This window comes from Pongo pygmaeus, chromosome 15, assembly GCF_028885625.2.
Source record: "Pongo pygmaeus isolate AG05252 chromosome 15, NHGRI_mPonPyg2-v2.0_pri, whole genome shotgun sequence".
Taxonomy (NCBI): domain Eukaryota; kingdom Metazoa; phylum Chordata; class Mammalia; order Primates; family Hominidae; genus Pongo; species Pongo pygmaeus.
The window spans coordinates 59,891,746-59,908,743 of NC_072388.2; positions in this window are offsets into that span (position 1 = coordinate 59,891,746).

The following is a 16,998-nucleotide window of genomic DNA, read 5'->3' on the forward strand; positions in this document are numbered from 1 at the left end:
GAACCAGATTACCAGAAGAACAGCCCAGGAAACTGCCATCTTAGCAGACTCTCCTAGGTGATTGTGATGCCCACTAAGTGTAGAGAATCATTTTAGCTGAAAAGAAATCAAAAGCTTCTCAGAGAAGTTTTTTAATTTTGGTAGAAAAATGAAGCCAGTTGGGCTTGGTGGTGTGTGCCTGTAGTCCCAGCTACTTAGGTGGCTGAGGAGGGAGGATTGCTTGAGTGCAGAAAATCAAGGTTGCAGTAAGCCATGATCTTGCCACTGCACTCCAGCCTGGGTGACAGAGCCAGACCCTATCTCAAAACAAAAACAACAGCAACAAAAACGAAAGAAAGAAAAATGAAGCCAACCAACAAGACAAGTGCTTCCTACTTGAGCAGGCTCTTTTAGGACATGTTTGAGGGCACTTTGGGTTCTCCCATTTGTAAGTTGCTTCAGTCTTCCTCAGACTGTGACTGCTGTGTTTCCAAAGAGAATGAGCAGAGGGCAACCCAAGCCCTTCTGGGGGAGATGTTGTCTCTCCCAGAAAAAAAAAAAAAAGAGTTCTCACACCAAGAACTTTATCCTTGCTTGGCCAAACCTCCTCCTCCAGGAGAAAGAGGCGGGGACACATTGCTGTGGGAATGGGAGAAGGGGAAACATCTGATATTGTTCCAGGAGCCACTTCTATCAGGGGCTCCTCTGCCCTCCATGCCCACCATTCACCCATCACTTGTTGGCATTGGGTGGGGGGAGTCACCCTTGTAACCTACTTTCCAAGGCTTGGTGATTTTCTGTCTCCCATCAAAATGGGCAGGAAGGGTGTGTGTGCTCGGAGAGGGGCAATTCTGTGTATTCTTGTGTGTTAGAAGTGGGGGTCTACCGAGTGCAATGTCTGTAACTAAGTGGTTATAAAACTATGCATCCCTGCTTTCAGGGAGGTAACACATCAGGAGTGCAGACCCCATGGAGATGGGTGTATGGGGAGGCAGGGCTGTGAAGAGCACAGATGCTTTTCTTTTTCTTTCTTTCTTTTTTTTTTTTAAAGCCAGATTTTATTTGTATTTAAAAACAATGCTCAGGAGACTTAAAAGTTCCAAAGCTGTGAAGATACCCAGTTTCAATGTACAGCTACAACAAGCTGCTGTTGATCAGCGACTGAGTCACGGAAGGCTCTGTAGTGCCTTGGGGACTTCTGCCCCTTTGTATCCCTGCTAGTCTTGGCCTCATGGTTTTCTGCAAGTTCTCGTTGACTATAACTTTATACAGGGCTGTCACTCCAGTAAGGACAACAAAAAAGTACCTATGGCTATCATTGTTAATCCAGTAGAGAAAACCACAAAGTCAGAGGGGTCATGTACAACAACAATGATTTCCAGAATCACAGTCAATAACCCTAAGCAGGTGACAAGCAGACATTCAGAGCAAGACAAACATCAGAATGGTAGTCCCATCCATGGATAAGCTTGGTCAGGTTGGTACATGAATTTTTGCTGGCACAGCAGGCAGCTTTTTAGTCAAAAGAAGGTCAGGAATAGTTTCCCCTGTCTATTGCACATTCTGAATGTCCTTACCATTTTTCTCCCTTGCTAGAAGAACCCTGGTTTTATTCTGGCATCCAGCCATAAGGAAGGTGACCTTGTCACAGTGACATGCAGGTAAATGTTTGCCAACTGGCTTTTCAGGAGAAAAAGCCCTGCAATGTAGTGTTTGCCAATTCCTGTGATGTAAATAGTCCCATCATGCCCAATTTCAAGCTACCAACATGAAGTCACTAAATGCAAGGCTGGGAGGAGATGTGCACTATCAGCTTGCATGAGCTGGTAGGAGCTGGCTCCGAACCAATACTGCCCCATTGCCACTCAGAGATAATAGTCAATCATGGTGATCCCATCTGTATTAGTCCATTTTCATGCTGTTGATAAAGATGTACTCAAGACTGGGCAATTTACAAAGGAAAGCTATTTAATTGGACTTACAGTTCCACATGGCTGGGAAAGCCTCACAATCATGGCAGAAGGCAAAGGAGAGCAAGTCACGTGTTACATGGATGGCAGTAGGTGAAGAGAGAGATGGTGCAGGGGAACTCCCCTTTATAAAAACCTTCAGGTCTTATGAGACTTATTCACTATCATGAGAACAGCAAAGAAAAGACTTGACCCCATGATTCAATTACCTCCCACCAGGTCCCTCCCACAATACATGGGAAATCATGTTGAGATTTGGGACACAGCTAAACCATATCATTCTGCCCCTGCCCCCTCCTAAACCTCATGTCCTCACATTTCAAAACCAATCATGCCTTCCCAACAGTCCCCCAAAGTCTTAACTCATTTCAGCATTAACTCAAAAGTCTGAAGTGTAAAGTCTCATCTGAGACAAAGCAAGTCCCTTCCACCTATGAGCCTATAAAATCAAAAGCAGGGTAGTTACTTCCTAGATACAGTGGGGGTACAGGCCTTGGGTAAATACATTCATTTCAAATGGGAGAAATTGGCCAAAACGAAGGGGCTACAGGCCCCATGCAAGTCTGAAATCTAGCAGGGCTGTCAAATCCTAAAGCTCCAAAATGATCTCCTTTGACTCCATGGCATCCAGGTCATGCTGATGCCAGAGGTGGGTTCCCATGGTCTTGGGCAGCCCAGCCCCCGTGGCTTTGCAGGGTACAGCCTCCCTCATAGCTGTTTTATGGGCTGGTATTGAGTGTCTGCAGGTTTTCCAGGCACATGGTGAAAGTTGTCAGTGGCTCTACCATTCTGGGGTCTGGAGGACAGTGGCTCACTTCTCATGGCTCCACTAGGCAGTGCCCCAGTAGGAACTCTGTGTTGGGGCTCTTACCCCACATTTCCCTTTCACACTGCCCTAGCAGAGGTTCTCCATGAGGGCCCCACCCCTGCCACAAACTTCTGCCTGGACATCCAGGCATTTCCATACATCTTCTGAAATGTAGGTGGAGGTTCCCAAATCTCAATTCTTGACTTCTTTGTACTTGCAGGCTCAACACCACATGGAAGCTGCCAAGGCTTGAGGCTTGCATCTTCTGAAGCCATGGCCCGAGCTCTACATTGATCCCTTTCAGCCACAGCTGGAGTGGTTGGGATGTAGGGCACCAAGTCTCTAGGCTGCACACAGACCGGGACCCTGGGCCCAACCCGTGAAACCACTTTTTCCTCCTAGGCCTCCGGGCCTGTGATGGGAGGGGCTGCCGTGAAAACCTCTGACATGCCCTGGAGACATTTTTTCCCATTGTCTTGGGGATTAACATTTGGCTCCTCGTTACTTATGTAAATTTCTGCAGCCAGCTTGAATTTCTTCTCAGAAAATGGGATTTTCTTTTCTATTGCATTGTCAGACTGCAAATTTTCCAAACTTTTATGCTCTGCTTCCTTTATAAAACTGAATGCTTTTAACAGCACCAAAATCAACTCTTGAATGCTGTGCTGCTTAGAAATTTCTTCCACCAGATACCCTAAATCATCACTCTCAAGTTCAAAGTTCCACAAATCTCTAGGGCGGGGGCAAAATGCTGCCAGTCTCTTTGCTAAAACATAACAAGAATCATCTTTGCTTCAGTTCCCAGTAAGTTCCTCATCTCCATCTGAGACCACCTCAGCCTGGTCCTTATTGTTCATATCACTATCAACATTTTTCTCAAAGCCATTCAACAAGTCTCTAGGAAGTTCCAAACTGTCCCACATTTTCCTGTCTTCTTCTGAGCCCTCCAAACTGTTCCAACCTCTGCCTGTTGCCCAATTCCAAAGTTGCTTCCACATTTTCAGGTATCTTTTCAGCAACACCCCGCTCTCAGCACCAATTTACTGTATTAGTTTGTTTTCACACTACTGATAAAGACATACCCGAGACTGGGCAATTTACAAAGGAAAATTGGACTTACAGTTCCACTTGGCTGGGGAAGCCTCACAATCATAGCATAAGGCAAGGCAAGTCACGTCTTACATGGATGGCAGCAGGCAAAGAGAGAGATTTTAAAACCATCAGATCTCATGAAGCTTACTCACTATCACAAGAACAGCACAGGAAAGACTTGCCCCCATGATTCAATTACCTTGCACTGTGTCCCTCCCACAACACATGGGAATTCAAGATGAGATTTGGGTGGGGACACACTCAAACCATATCACCATCTCCCTGGCAGTCATGGGCCTATGAGCAGAAAATATTCTGGACTGGGACCACAACTGACCACATCATGAAGTACAGCACAGAGATAGGGAAAGGACCAGAGGCCTTGAGGATATGCTTAAGCTGCTGAAATAACCAGGTCTTGCAGCACTTTATATTAGGACTTCTGGTAATATGTATTCAGAAAAATTCCAGATTGTTCAAGCTAGTGGAGTTGAGGTTTCTGTTACTCGCAGCAGAAAGCTTCCTGATGGGTACACCTTCTCTGCATCGATCACTCAGAAAGGAAGAAGCAAGCATGTGTGAGTTATTACCCTGCCATTAGCACCTCACCATGGCCAGGTACAGAGGGGAGCTCCAAGGACTCAGAGGCAATGGCCTAACAAGTCAGCCCCCCATGGCTCATTATCTTTCCCCTGCAGACCCTCCAAAGCCCATTTACCCTGTGAAATGCCACAGTTTTCTTTGTCACCTGTCTCACTCCAGTGCTGCCAGCACGAGTGATGTAGGGTATTATCAGGGCTTCAGCAACAGTGTGTGTGGCTGGAGTTTAAATGAATTTCATCAGCATGATTAAATACTTATTACATGAGTCAAACATACGGGCTTCATTAAGCTAGTGAACTCCCAGGAACCTCCTCTTCTGTTTACACAACCCATCTGGACTCTCAGATTACTTTACAGAAATGGGATAAATGGAGTTCGATATGACAGCCAGCTCATCTTTCAGCGTTGTACTGTCAGAGGAAACTCATCTTCCATTGCTAACTCTGGCCTCCCTACAATTGGGTGCAGAGGTTTTTTTTCCATCTGCTTCTGGCCTCCGTGAAAGCCTGACATGATGCTGAAATTGAGACTTTAAAAGTAACTTGCCAGGACATGACAGACATACTTTTCTCATTGAAGCATGGGACATTGTCTAAAGTCATTTGCAAGCACAAACCTTGGGCTTTTACGAGGAGGCACACCTTGAAAGCAAAATAAAGGGCAAGGTTTAATTAACTTACCGGGCCCTCTGTTAGTCGTTATTAGAAGCTCTTTATCAAATTAAAGGCCTGCTGGGAAGCCAGCTGAGTGCCGAGAAGCAGTGACATGCGTTAAGTGCCAAAGTGGGTTTTAATTGGCTGTTTAAATGAAGGAAAGCTCCCTGCAGTGTGACAGACACACATCATGGGGTGTGTGCCAACACACACACACACACACACAGAGCCCCAGGCAGTCTGGAAATCACAGGAACCACATTTTTGGAAAGCTGACATCCCCAAAGCATGACCACAGCCTACCAGGAAGGGAGCCCTAAAGCATGTGGCATTCCAGGCTCAATAAATGCCATAGTTATTATTTCTGATAATAATAAATAACAGAGCTGTAGCAGTAAGACTTTTGAATGCTGCCAAATTTGCACTGTACGTAGTCCAGCTGAATTGCCAAGGTCTCTTACTCCTGGATTGAGCCCAGGATTTTGTTTTGTCTTTTGTGTCATCAAGCCACTAACATGTAAAATGGGAACGTGAATACCTACCCTATGAGAATGTTATAAGAGATTTACACAAAGCTCCTAGCAGTTCCCAGCATGTACTGAAGGCCCAATGAATGGTAGTTGTTTTGACCAAAGCATTTCTACTGTGCTCTTTAAAACATTATTGGAGAGTATTTATTCCTCATAGTCCCAGTTATGCTAGGAGGCACTACAGGGTGGTGGCTAAGAGTACAATCTTTGGAGTCAGATTGATATGGACTTGTGTGCTCGCTCCACCATATCGGGAGGCCTTTCTGAGCCTCGGGCACCTTTTCTATAAAATAGGATACATTCTACAAAATAGGTTATAACATACCTACTTCATAAAATGGTGGAAAAATTACACGACCGTGCCTGAAGAGAACTTAGCACAATGTATGTGCATAGTAGGTGTGATCATCAATATGCTTCCTAGGGGAATGAGTGTGTTTCCTGTTGAGAGACGGAGACATGAAATTACAGAGTGGCTGTGGGACAGGCCCCAAGGACACTGTACCTTTTCACATAGGCTGCAAGCAAAAGCTCATTGAGTCAATCATTGGTGGAGGTGATGGGGTGGAATCTTAACAGAAGGCAGCAAGGACAGGGTTTTTAGGGATTGGGGACACATTCAGGACACATAGGAGAGCTCTGCAGTCAGTCTTTTGCTGGTGATCACCCCTTCAGAAAGCTGGGGCTTCCCCATCATCTGAATATGAACATATTTGATGCAGAATAACTCCATGATACAGCTGGGACAAGAGGCCAGGCCTCCAGTTTCCAGTCTACAGCTTATTTTACTGAGAAAGTTTCTTGTCAGGGTGAGATTTTCAACTGGTGGGGAAAAAATTATTCTAAAACCACTGTTTTTTAATTTCAAAAGCAAGTTTTTTTTTGTTTCTTTTAAAGAATTGTATTGGTACTCTGAGCTTGTTATTTTAAAAGAAGCTGTCAATTGAAGTTTTTATTATGTGATCAATATCACTCAGGATTCTTTACAAGGATGATGTGCAGCAGCCACTGTAACTTTTGGCTTCTTGTCAGCATTATAATTTGGCATAAAGTTATGGGGAGGTGACAGAGAGGGAGGGGAAGGAGTCATGTGACAAGAGAGGGTGGTGAGATCTTTTGAAGAAGTGAGAAGCGATAAAGAATCTCACCCTACAGCTGCTAGTGAGGAACTTAGAATACAGCACTGTGGGTCCTTGGAGCCATTTTGAATTGGAGGATGTTTTCATAAAGGCTGCAAAAATAAACCTTCCTGGATGAAAGCATGTGGCTACGTGCATTTAAACACACGCCCTCTGTTCCAATAACACCGCGATTCTGAGCTATCCCTGATGCACCAGCAAGGAAGAGAATAAACTCCTTCATATCCCAACATCCTTGCTGAGGGCTTGGAGGGACAGCTCTCACTCAATTTTCCAGCCTGGTAAGGCTTTGAACATGAAACAGAAGTGTCCCCGGGGCTCTTACAAAATGAGCCACAGCAGGCTGATGTCAGGGCATGGATTCATGGGCTGCCGGGGGGTTAATATCCCTTGCAATTCCAAATAAGAAAAAAGCCTGTATTCTTCTTCATTCCTCCCGTTTCACACATCCCTGGCAGCTGGGTTTCCCAATGCTTCATTGAGGCCAATGTGCGTGAAGGAATGGATCAGCAGGAGCAGGCCATCAGGCGGCCATTTTAAGCCCTTGGCCCGCATCCCCACTCCCCGCGCTGGGGCGAGACAGACAGGCCTTTGTGTGCCTGGAGCCGGCTAAGCCAGGATGTGACTGCGAGCTGGAATCTGACCTTTCATGGGCTCCAGCACCTGTCAGAAAAACGAACAAGCTTGGGGTGTTTTTTCCGCTCCGGACTTAAATGCCAGTTTTGTGACTCCCTCACAGTGGAACTGTGCCAAGGCAGTTGTGGTCAACTCCAGCTCTCTGAGGAGCAGACCTGAGACGTAAGTGATGGACGGCCCCGCGTTTCTGAAGCCTGGCCAGCTCTCGGCTCAGGTTGAATTCAAGCCGAGCCCAGGACTTCAGTGCTTGAATTAGGAACCTCAGAGCAGATCAAAACAGCCACATTACTCCGGCACCCTGTGGTGCATGTGAGTGTGTGTGTGTGCACGTGTGTGTGTGTGTGTGTGCATGCATTCAGCACTGGAACAAAGACCCAGTCACGGTGACCCTGACATAGATGGCTGTCCATTCATCAGGGGTGGGATTATGGAGCAGTGTTGGCACCCCCTCTGCCCACCCCGTCTTGGCCTGCTGCGGCAGTCTGATTATGAACATACTAGTCATTCTTGGGTTGGACCCTGCCACTTGTGATTCACAGGACCTCAGTCAAGTGACTTAACCTTTCTGAACCTCAACTTTCTCAGCCATGAAATGGGGATTAAAATGCCTTATTCCAATGGTGGTTGTGAATTAAATGAGATAATATATACAAAGCACCAAGCATCTTGTGAAAGCACCTTGGAGAAACTTAGTCAATAATAGCCACCCTTTCCTCCCCTGTTGCAGAGCATGCTTGGGCTGGAAGGAAATGGGAGTTTCAGTCACTATTGATATTCGATTGCCCAATAGACACACACAGTTTTGATCATAGAAGAGGGGCTAGCTCAGCCTATCAATGGTTTCAGCTGTGAGAAGACAACTTTCCTCCTAAGTGTGGCCCCAGACGATGTGGTGTTCAGGGCTCCTTAGTGGCCTGACCTTTGGTTGGGAGTGGCTGTAGCTGTCTAAAGGGGCTGAGGGCTTTGGTGTGGACCTGTGGTTGGTGCACTCCCCTCCACCCTAAACAGGTTCAGAACCCTATAGGTGGAAGGAGGCTAAAGCGCACCCATGCTCCAGCCCAAGGAGCTTGTCCATTTGAGGTGAATATGGCCACTGCCCCTGCGTCTTTGGCTCCGGGGATCCTGCTTCTGCCCTCTCATTTCACAGGATAGTGGTCCAAGGCTAAGAAGTAGCAGCTGAAGTGGAAGACAATGTGTGCAGTTACACAGATGGCTGGCCCAGAGCTTGAGACATGCAGGACATGTCAAAGAAAAAAATTGAAAATCGAATCCTCATTCTCAAGGCTATCGATAATTTAAAAGTTCATAAATATTGATCCCATAAAATCTGATTTTGGAATCACATGGATTCCAAAATAAACAAAATTGTATTTTAGATGTGAAGTTTATGTTTCTTTGACTTTACCACATCTTGTGAAAATGGCTGGGTAGATTTTTACCAATTTTGGAAGGTGTGATGAGGGTGACAGAAAATGTAGGCTCTGCCCTGGGAGAGAGCTTGAAGAGATAAGTAATCATCCGCTGGAGGGAATGAAACTGAAATCTAGTGACAGGTAGCTGTGCCTGGCAGGCAGGGAGGAGTGGCCCTCGAACTAGAGGCTGGGCCAAGAAAACAAATGGCGGTGGATGAGCCCCACATTGGAACGTGGTTGTTGATTTGCAACATGCTGCTTCCTGTAGAGCAACTCTGGGCAGTCAGCTGCAAAGTGAGGAAAACAGATTTATTCGTTTAACTATTCTGAAGAATACAAACTAAACCAGTTAGTACACACAAATAGCCTGTAATGCTATAATGTCCATTATCTTTATTTAGTTTAATTTCCTTCCTTCCTTCCTACCTTCCTTCCTTTCTTCTCTCCCTCCCCCCTTTCCTTCCTTCCTTCCCCTCTCTCTCCCTTCCTTCCTTCCTTTCTTTTTTCTTTCTTTCTTTCTTTTCTTTCTGTCTTTCTTCTTCTTTCTTTCTTCCTTCTTTCTTTCCTTCCTTCCTTTCCCTCTCTTTCTTTCTTTTTTCTCCTTCCTTCATTCCCTGTTTTTCTTTTATTTTTTCTTTTCTTTCTGTAGAGCTGAAGGTCTTTTCTTTCTGTAGAGATGAGGGTGTTGCTATCCTCAGCAAGTGCTTGCGATCCCCCCAAAGTGCTGGGATTATAGGTGTGAGCCACTGCACCCAGCCTAGTTTAATTTTTTAAAGGATATTGTTGCTTGTCTAGACTATACATTTTTAGCCTTTCTGTTACTAGTGTTTGAAACATAGTCTGCAGTGTGCCAAATACTTCCCTTCAAATGCTTCGCATTTAATTATCACAAGGATTCTTCTACAAGGAAGCTTCTGCTGCCCCCATTTCACAGATGAGGCTCAAGGAAGTTGGGTAACTTGCCCCGCATCACCCAGCTAGTAAATGGCAGAGTCGGGGCGTAAACTCGTGTCTGTTTATTCCAGAACCCAAATTCTTCACCAAAATGGGATGTTGCCTTTTCCTGTGGTTTCTTAAAACGCCATTCATTTACTACAAAGATATTCAGATGGTCAAAATTTGATTTTGTTGACATATAGTTACTTTAGTCAATCAAATTGCAGGCTGAAAATATATTTCTTTGTACCTATCAAAAAGTCTGGGTTTTGAAAATTCAAATGAAACATTTTTAAAGCTCTAAATTAGATTTTTGCTGGTAAGCATGTTATCTGATCATGTTATTATTTGATGTTTGATAAATACTCACCGCTACTGTTTGGTGCTCAGTTGGACAGTTAAAAGGTGGCTTGTTTCAGTCTTAATCTGAAATACATTAAGAAGGGTCACCCAAGCCCAGGCAGGCTTTGCTAAAGGTTTTTTGCATTGGTCACAGTTTTGACTTATAGATCAACAATTAGTTGCAGATGTCGACAGTAATAAGGAGTGTAGAAAGGGTCAGGAGAACACTTCGTTCCCATTTGAGAGGAATTTAGAACTTAAAAAAATACTGTGTTAATTCTGAGCTGCCAACATATACACATTTATGCATGTATGTAACTCACTGGAAAAACAGTCAAATTTTTGAAAGGAGTAGACCATAGTTCTATAGACTTTAAAATGCAATTCAATAAAAACTTGGTTTTTAAAAGTAACCATTAATAAGAAGAATAACAAGAATCATTTTCACATTTCTTTCATCTCTGTAACTCAACAAACATGTAAGTTTCAAAAATTACAATAATGACTCATATAAAAATGTTAACAATAATAATGAGAAGCACACCATGTTCAGAGCAAAGTGCTAAGTGCTCCATTTGTCTATTTTTGCGTTCATCATCACATTCTCTGAGCGAGACTGTCATTTGCTCCACTTAGAAGTAAGGAAAATGGAAGGTCATGGAGGGCAAGGTCAAGACCCAGCCACAGCTTGGGCGCCTCACCCCTGTATGCTACCGCCTCCCTCATCAGGCCATGCTTGGTGTGAGGCATCATGCCAGTCTCTCTGGAGGATCCACATTGGGAAAGACTATATCAACTTTTTTTTTTTTTTTTTTTTTTGAGACAGAGTCTTGCTCTGTCGCCCAGGCTGGAGTGCAGTGGCACGATCTCGGCTCACTGCAAGCTCCGCCTCCTGGGTTCATGCCATTCTCCTGCTTCAGCCTCCCAAGTAGCTGGGACTACAGGCGCCCACCACCATGCCCGGCTAATTTTTTGTATTTTTGGTAGAGACAGGGTTTCACCTTGTTAGCCAGGATGGTCTCGATTTCCTGACCTCGTGATCCACCCGCCTTAGCCTCCCAAAGTGCAGGGATTACAGGTGTGAGCCACTGCCCGGCCGGGAAAGACTTTATCAACTTCTAGGAGCCAAGGATTAAGAAAGGGCTGAGATGCAGATACCAGACTTGATGGGAGGAAGGATGCAGTGAAGTCCAGAAGCCCACTGTGAAAGGACAGGAGGGAAGGGTTGCTTCAGGAGCTCGCTGACCTCCACAGGGCCACGAGCTATGAACTGTGACCCACCATCTGAATCTGGGGCCAAGGTATGTTTTTTATATGGCCCTCAAACTGAGAATGTTTCTTTTGTGTTTTTAAAGGTTTTATATTTTTAAAAAGTTTAAGAGGGTTTTGTATTTTTTAAAAGGTTTATATTTTGGCCAGGCACAGTGGTTCATGACTGTAATCCCAGCACTTTGGGAAACCGAGGTGGGAGGATTGCTTGAGGCCAAGAGTTCAAGACCAGACTGGGCGATGTAGTGAGGCACTGTCTCAAAAAAAAAAAGTTTGTTTTTTTAAAAGGTGGAGGAGAAAGAGGAGGAGGAGGAGAAATGGGACAGAGGCCCACAAAGCCTAAAATATTTCCTATCTGACCTTTTACAGAAAAAGTTTGTCAATCCCTGTTCTAGACCAGTGTTAATAACATTACAATTCTGCTATATCTATAATTTACAATTTTCTAGTAGCTACTTTAATAAAGTAAAAAAAAGGTAAAATTAATTTTAATGGTGTATTTTATTTAACCCAGAATATCCAAAATATTATAATCTCAGCATGTAATCAACATAAAAATTATCAATGGAACAATAACATTCCATTTTTCATATGAAGTCTTTGAAATCTGATTAACATTTGACACAACACATCGAGTTTGGACAAACTACATTTCAAGCGCTCAGCAGAAGCGCTCAGCAGCCACATGTGGTAAGTGGCTAGTGTCCTGGACAATGCAGATTTCACTATGGTGAATACGCAAGGTTCATCAATGAATCAATGAATACACAAGATGTAGACAGTGGGGAGACAGCTGGGCATAGTCTCAGTCCTGCTGCCATGCTGGGCTGCATAACTCTTTGTTGTCAGGGCCTGGCCAGTGCATTGTATGATGTTTAGCGATATCCCTGGACTCTACCTACCAGATGCTAGTAGCACCCCTGCCCCAGCGTAATAACCGAAAATGTCTCTAGACATCGCCAAATGTCCCCCGAGGGGCAAGAACACCCTGTGTTGGGAACCACTGGTCTACAACATGAAAAAGCTGTGTGTGGGAGGATACCTGGAACTGCCCAGAAAATGTCCTCTGAGTCATGCAAGTTGATGGAAGAAGGATAATTGAAGGAGAGTAATGAAAGGTTTGGTAAGAAAAGCTGAGGCCAGATCTCAGGCTAAAGCATTTGAAATGTATTCCCTAGGCAATGATAGCCATCAAAGAGTTTTTAGCAGCAGAATGAAATTAGCAATGTTACAAATTAAAAACATTTTTTTTCTTTCATCTTCGAATAACTAGATTCTTTCTCTTCTTTCTTTTACTGGCACAGATAGATTTTTTTCCCCCTTAAAGAAAAGCATCATTTAAAGAGCCAATGCTCCCACCCTGTGTCTGGTGGGTGGTTTTTATTAAATTCCAGTAGAGGGATGGGTTTCCTAAGCAATCAGCCAGCCCCTTGGTGAGCAGGCTCCCTGCCACTTAGCTGACATTCCACCCTGCAGGAGCTGAGGAGAGAGGAAAATCAACACTGAGCAGGCAGAATGACTGTAGCTTATGCTGTTGGAATTTCCAGTGGGGCCACCTGGTCACAGATGGGGCACAGGCACCAAAGCACAGAGATGGAGGGAGCCTGACAACAGCCTCGGGGGCTGACAGTTGCTACATTGTTCTATTTGCTTAGTCCCTGACATCTAATGGCTAGGTTTCTAATTCCAATAACAACAACCATACTAATAAATTGGAATATGTGTAGGTCTTTACAGTTGATTGTGTGATTTTATATACATCATTGTGTTTAACAGTGAGCATCAAGACCCAACCTTGAAGGAGGTGCGTACATTGGAGATGCATATTTGGAGACTTGTTATTGGGGTGGGGGGTTATGGGGCTGTTTGTCCAGCTCTAGGGGATATTCTCCTTTTGCCCTATGGGATTCACTCTCTTTCTCCACCCTGTTCTGTGACCCCGAGGCTGACCTCTTTGGGCTGCAGCAGCTGGGCTCTCTTGCCTTCTGGTTTCCTGCTGGGTTTAGCCAAAGGGAGGCACAGTAGGAGATCAGAGGGCGGGGTTGAGTGAGTTTGGGGTATTTACTCCCGAAGCCCTCCCTGCTGGGTGGTGGGTTGGCAGGGGCTGCATCTCTACTGAAGACCACAGCTCCTACAATGACAAGTCTCACCAGATTCCTAAAACCACTTTCTCTTCCTGTCCTTTCAGGCCTGGGGATAGGAAGGCCACAGTGCTGTCGTTAGCCCCAGGACACTTCCTCATTTCTCATAGGTTTACCCACACCTCCGTAAATCATCTATTCAAAAACTCTCTTTCCGAGTGTGCCATCTGCTCCTGCTGGGACTTAACTGATATTCCAACTCAGGTTAGCTTCTACTTAGGAGAGGACTCATCTTTGTCAACCATCCCAACAAGCTATCAGGAAAATTCAAGCAAGGCTAGAATGAGTAGCTTGGACTTTGAAGCCAATGTGTTGACCCCATTTTATAGCCAAAGAAAGGTAGGCATGAAGATTTTCTGGCTTTTCCTGGGCTACCAAGTACTTGGTATACAAGAATTTCAATCATAAACCCAAGAATCCACACACCCAGTTCTCATCCAGAGAGGAATGTATGTAATGCTTAATTCAGTGTTTTTCTTTCTGGAATTTCTAACAATAATAAAGGAAAAGGAACTCAGGGAAAGTGTCAGAGAAAATCACGTTGTTGTTTTCCCTTCCTTATGTGTAGATGGTTTGAAAGAATCCAAACTCCAGCTTGAGCTACAATGTCTGAACCAGACCCGTCAGCTGTCAGTAGGCCAGCCCTGTAATTGAACATCAGCAAAGGGAAATGCGTGCTCTCAGCTCCTCTCTGCTCTCAGCCTGGTTCTGCACCATGGAGAATAGGCCTGGAAGTCACATCACCTGCACTTCCTCATGGAGTCTCACTGATTACAAAAAAGAAGAAGCACCCCTCTGGGTTTTGTCTCAGCCAGCTTAACCAAAGGAAATGATTAATGCCGATTAGTCGAAAAAGGCTGCGTCTTTCTTAAGACCCTTCCCAGCTATTCATGAGCACACGTTTAGCTTGATAGCATAAAGATTAGTAAGGTTAGTAACAGCAGAGATGTTATTGGCAGCTACAGTACCTAAAAACTACATCAAAAGAGAAGAAAGGGCCAGGTGCAGTGGCTCACACCTGTAATCCCAGCACTTTGGGAGGCCAAGGCAGGTGGATCACCTGAGGTCAGCAGTTCAAGACCAGCCTGGCCAACATGGTGAAACCCCGTCTTTACTAAAAATACAAAAACTAGCTGGGCGTTGTTGTGTGCACCTGTAATCCCAGCTACTCCAGGAGGCTGAGGCAGGAGAATTGCTTGAACCGGGGAGGTGGAGCTTGGAGTGAGCCAAAATCGTGCCATTGCACTCCATCCTGGGCAACACAGCAAGACTCCATCTCAAACAAAAAAAAAAGAAACAAAAACAAAAAAAAAAAAGAAGAGAGAGAGAGAAGAAGGGAGTACTCAAGTCGTGCTAGGTGGAAGGAACTGAGCAGCCTTGACACTCAGCCTCTTAAGGCAAGTAGGGAGTGGGGTGTGGGTACATGCAGGATATTAGGGCTCTAGTCTTGGCCCACTGGGTGGCTTGGGGCCAGTTCCTTCAATATTATAATCTCAATTTCCCAGGAAGGGAGATGCAAGGATTTTAAACACTATTAAGTTGAATGCTCTCAACTCTGACTCCGTGGTAAGAAAATCCCCTGGACAGCTTCTGAAAGAGGTATCGGGTAGTGGAGTGGTGATGGGGAGGCAGGGATGATTCCTGGGTTTAAAAAAAAAAAAAAAAAAAGAATGAATAAGGCCTAGTATTTGATAGCACAACAGGGTGACAATAGTCAATAATAATCTAATTATACCCTTAAAAATAACTATAATTGGATTGTCTGTACATAAAAGATAAATGCCTGAGGGGATGGATACCCTATCCTCCATGATGTGATTATTACACATTGCATGCCTGTATCAAAACATCTTATGTACCCCCATAAATATATACAACTACTATGTACCCACAAAAATTAAAAACTAAAAATTAAATAAATAAAATCCCATAAGCTAGGCCCCTGTTAACAAATAAAATAATAATAAAAGAGATATGTGTGCTTTGCACCATACCAATTTGATTAGCATCGCGAGATATGAGATCCTGGCATTGGTTTACACAGCTTTGTTAGCAGATACGGTACCATCCTTAGACTGACAAACAGTGCTCTATGCCGGGCCCCACGCCTCATCCTTGCCCCGCTCCCCATCCTTGCCCCACTCCCCAGCATTACGTGCCTTTCTCCAAGGAAGTCCTTCTTTGGTGTCCAGGACCATACAAGACCAGCAGGGATGTCCAAGTGGGGCACTTGGCCCATGTTTCTCCTTTTTTTGGGATACCCTGACCCTGTGCCACTCCCTATTCTGGGTGTTGGGAGTCAAACAGATACTCCAGGGAGCTGCAGCACTTGTGTTTATGGGGTTATTCTGGTTGGACTCCAGGTTTAGGAGTGTTCCTGCTGCCTGGCAAGGATTTTTTTCCTGGGATTGTTCAACACTGGGCAGCTAGGATGGTGCTGACCTGCTGATTTGGGGTGACTCAGATATTTCCTGTAGACAGAAGTTTTGCAAAAAATCTTTACCTAGTGTTCCACACAATCTAGGGGGCAGTCCTGAATGAATTATACCAATCTGTTGACAGTGTTTATCTCTGTCTAGGTGAAAGGATTATGGATGATTTGGGTTTTATTCTTTATATTTTTAAAATTTAATTGGGAGGAAAATGAGTTCATATGCTGGTAGAATTTCTTTTATAGATAAAAACTGTTTTGGTCATCAAAACGCTGAGATGAGTCATTTTATAAGCAAAAAGATGGAAACTCCAAACTAGAGGGAGCTGATGTGACAATGGAAGCTAAGATTCTTTGCACAGTAAAGTGAGAAGCTTGGGTTTACCAGTAGGAAGGAAGAGATGTGGATATTTGAGGAAGGAGCACAGCAAGCCCAGGGCATCTAGAGGCCGGGGCTCTGGCACTGAGAATCCCTTGCTGGGGGCTGGAGGCCAGCGGCTGCTGATGTCTGCTATTCCTCTGAAGCTTGTGGGCTGTTGCTGTGTGAATGTAACCCCTCTACTGCCACAGCCTTCAGTAACGTCAGCTCCATACACAGCTTTGGATTGTGGTTCTTTAGAGCAGAAAGAGATGGATATGATCAGAGTGAAGGAGATGCCTCATGGAGGGCAGGGGCACAGGCAGGCACCATAGATTCAGCTGGACTAGTAACTCGAAGCCTGGCATGACAAAGAGTTGGGCAAACCCTCCCATGATTACCTGGAGATACCGGGAAGGAAGGGTCCTGAATTTCTCACATGAGGACTAGCCGTTAAATATTTAAGGGCAAAGCAATTCTAGGAAAAGGGATTGCTGAGAATTTCAGAGTGTGCCTTTTCCCCAAAAATGTCTAAAAATAACACGTTGTTTCTCTAAGAAGGAAAAAATTATTTTAAAAATTTGCTTGATAAAAATTCGAAAATTTGAAAACATATTTATTGGGAAGACTGTGGGGACATAGTAGTGCAAAATGCTACAACTTCCATGGAAGGGGCTTTGGCAAGATCGAGCAAAAACA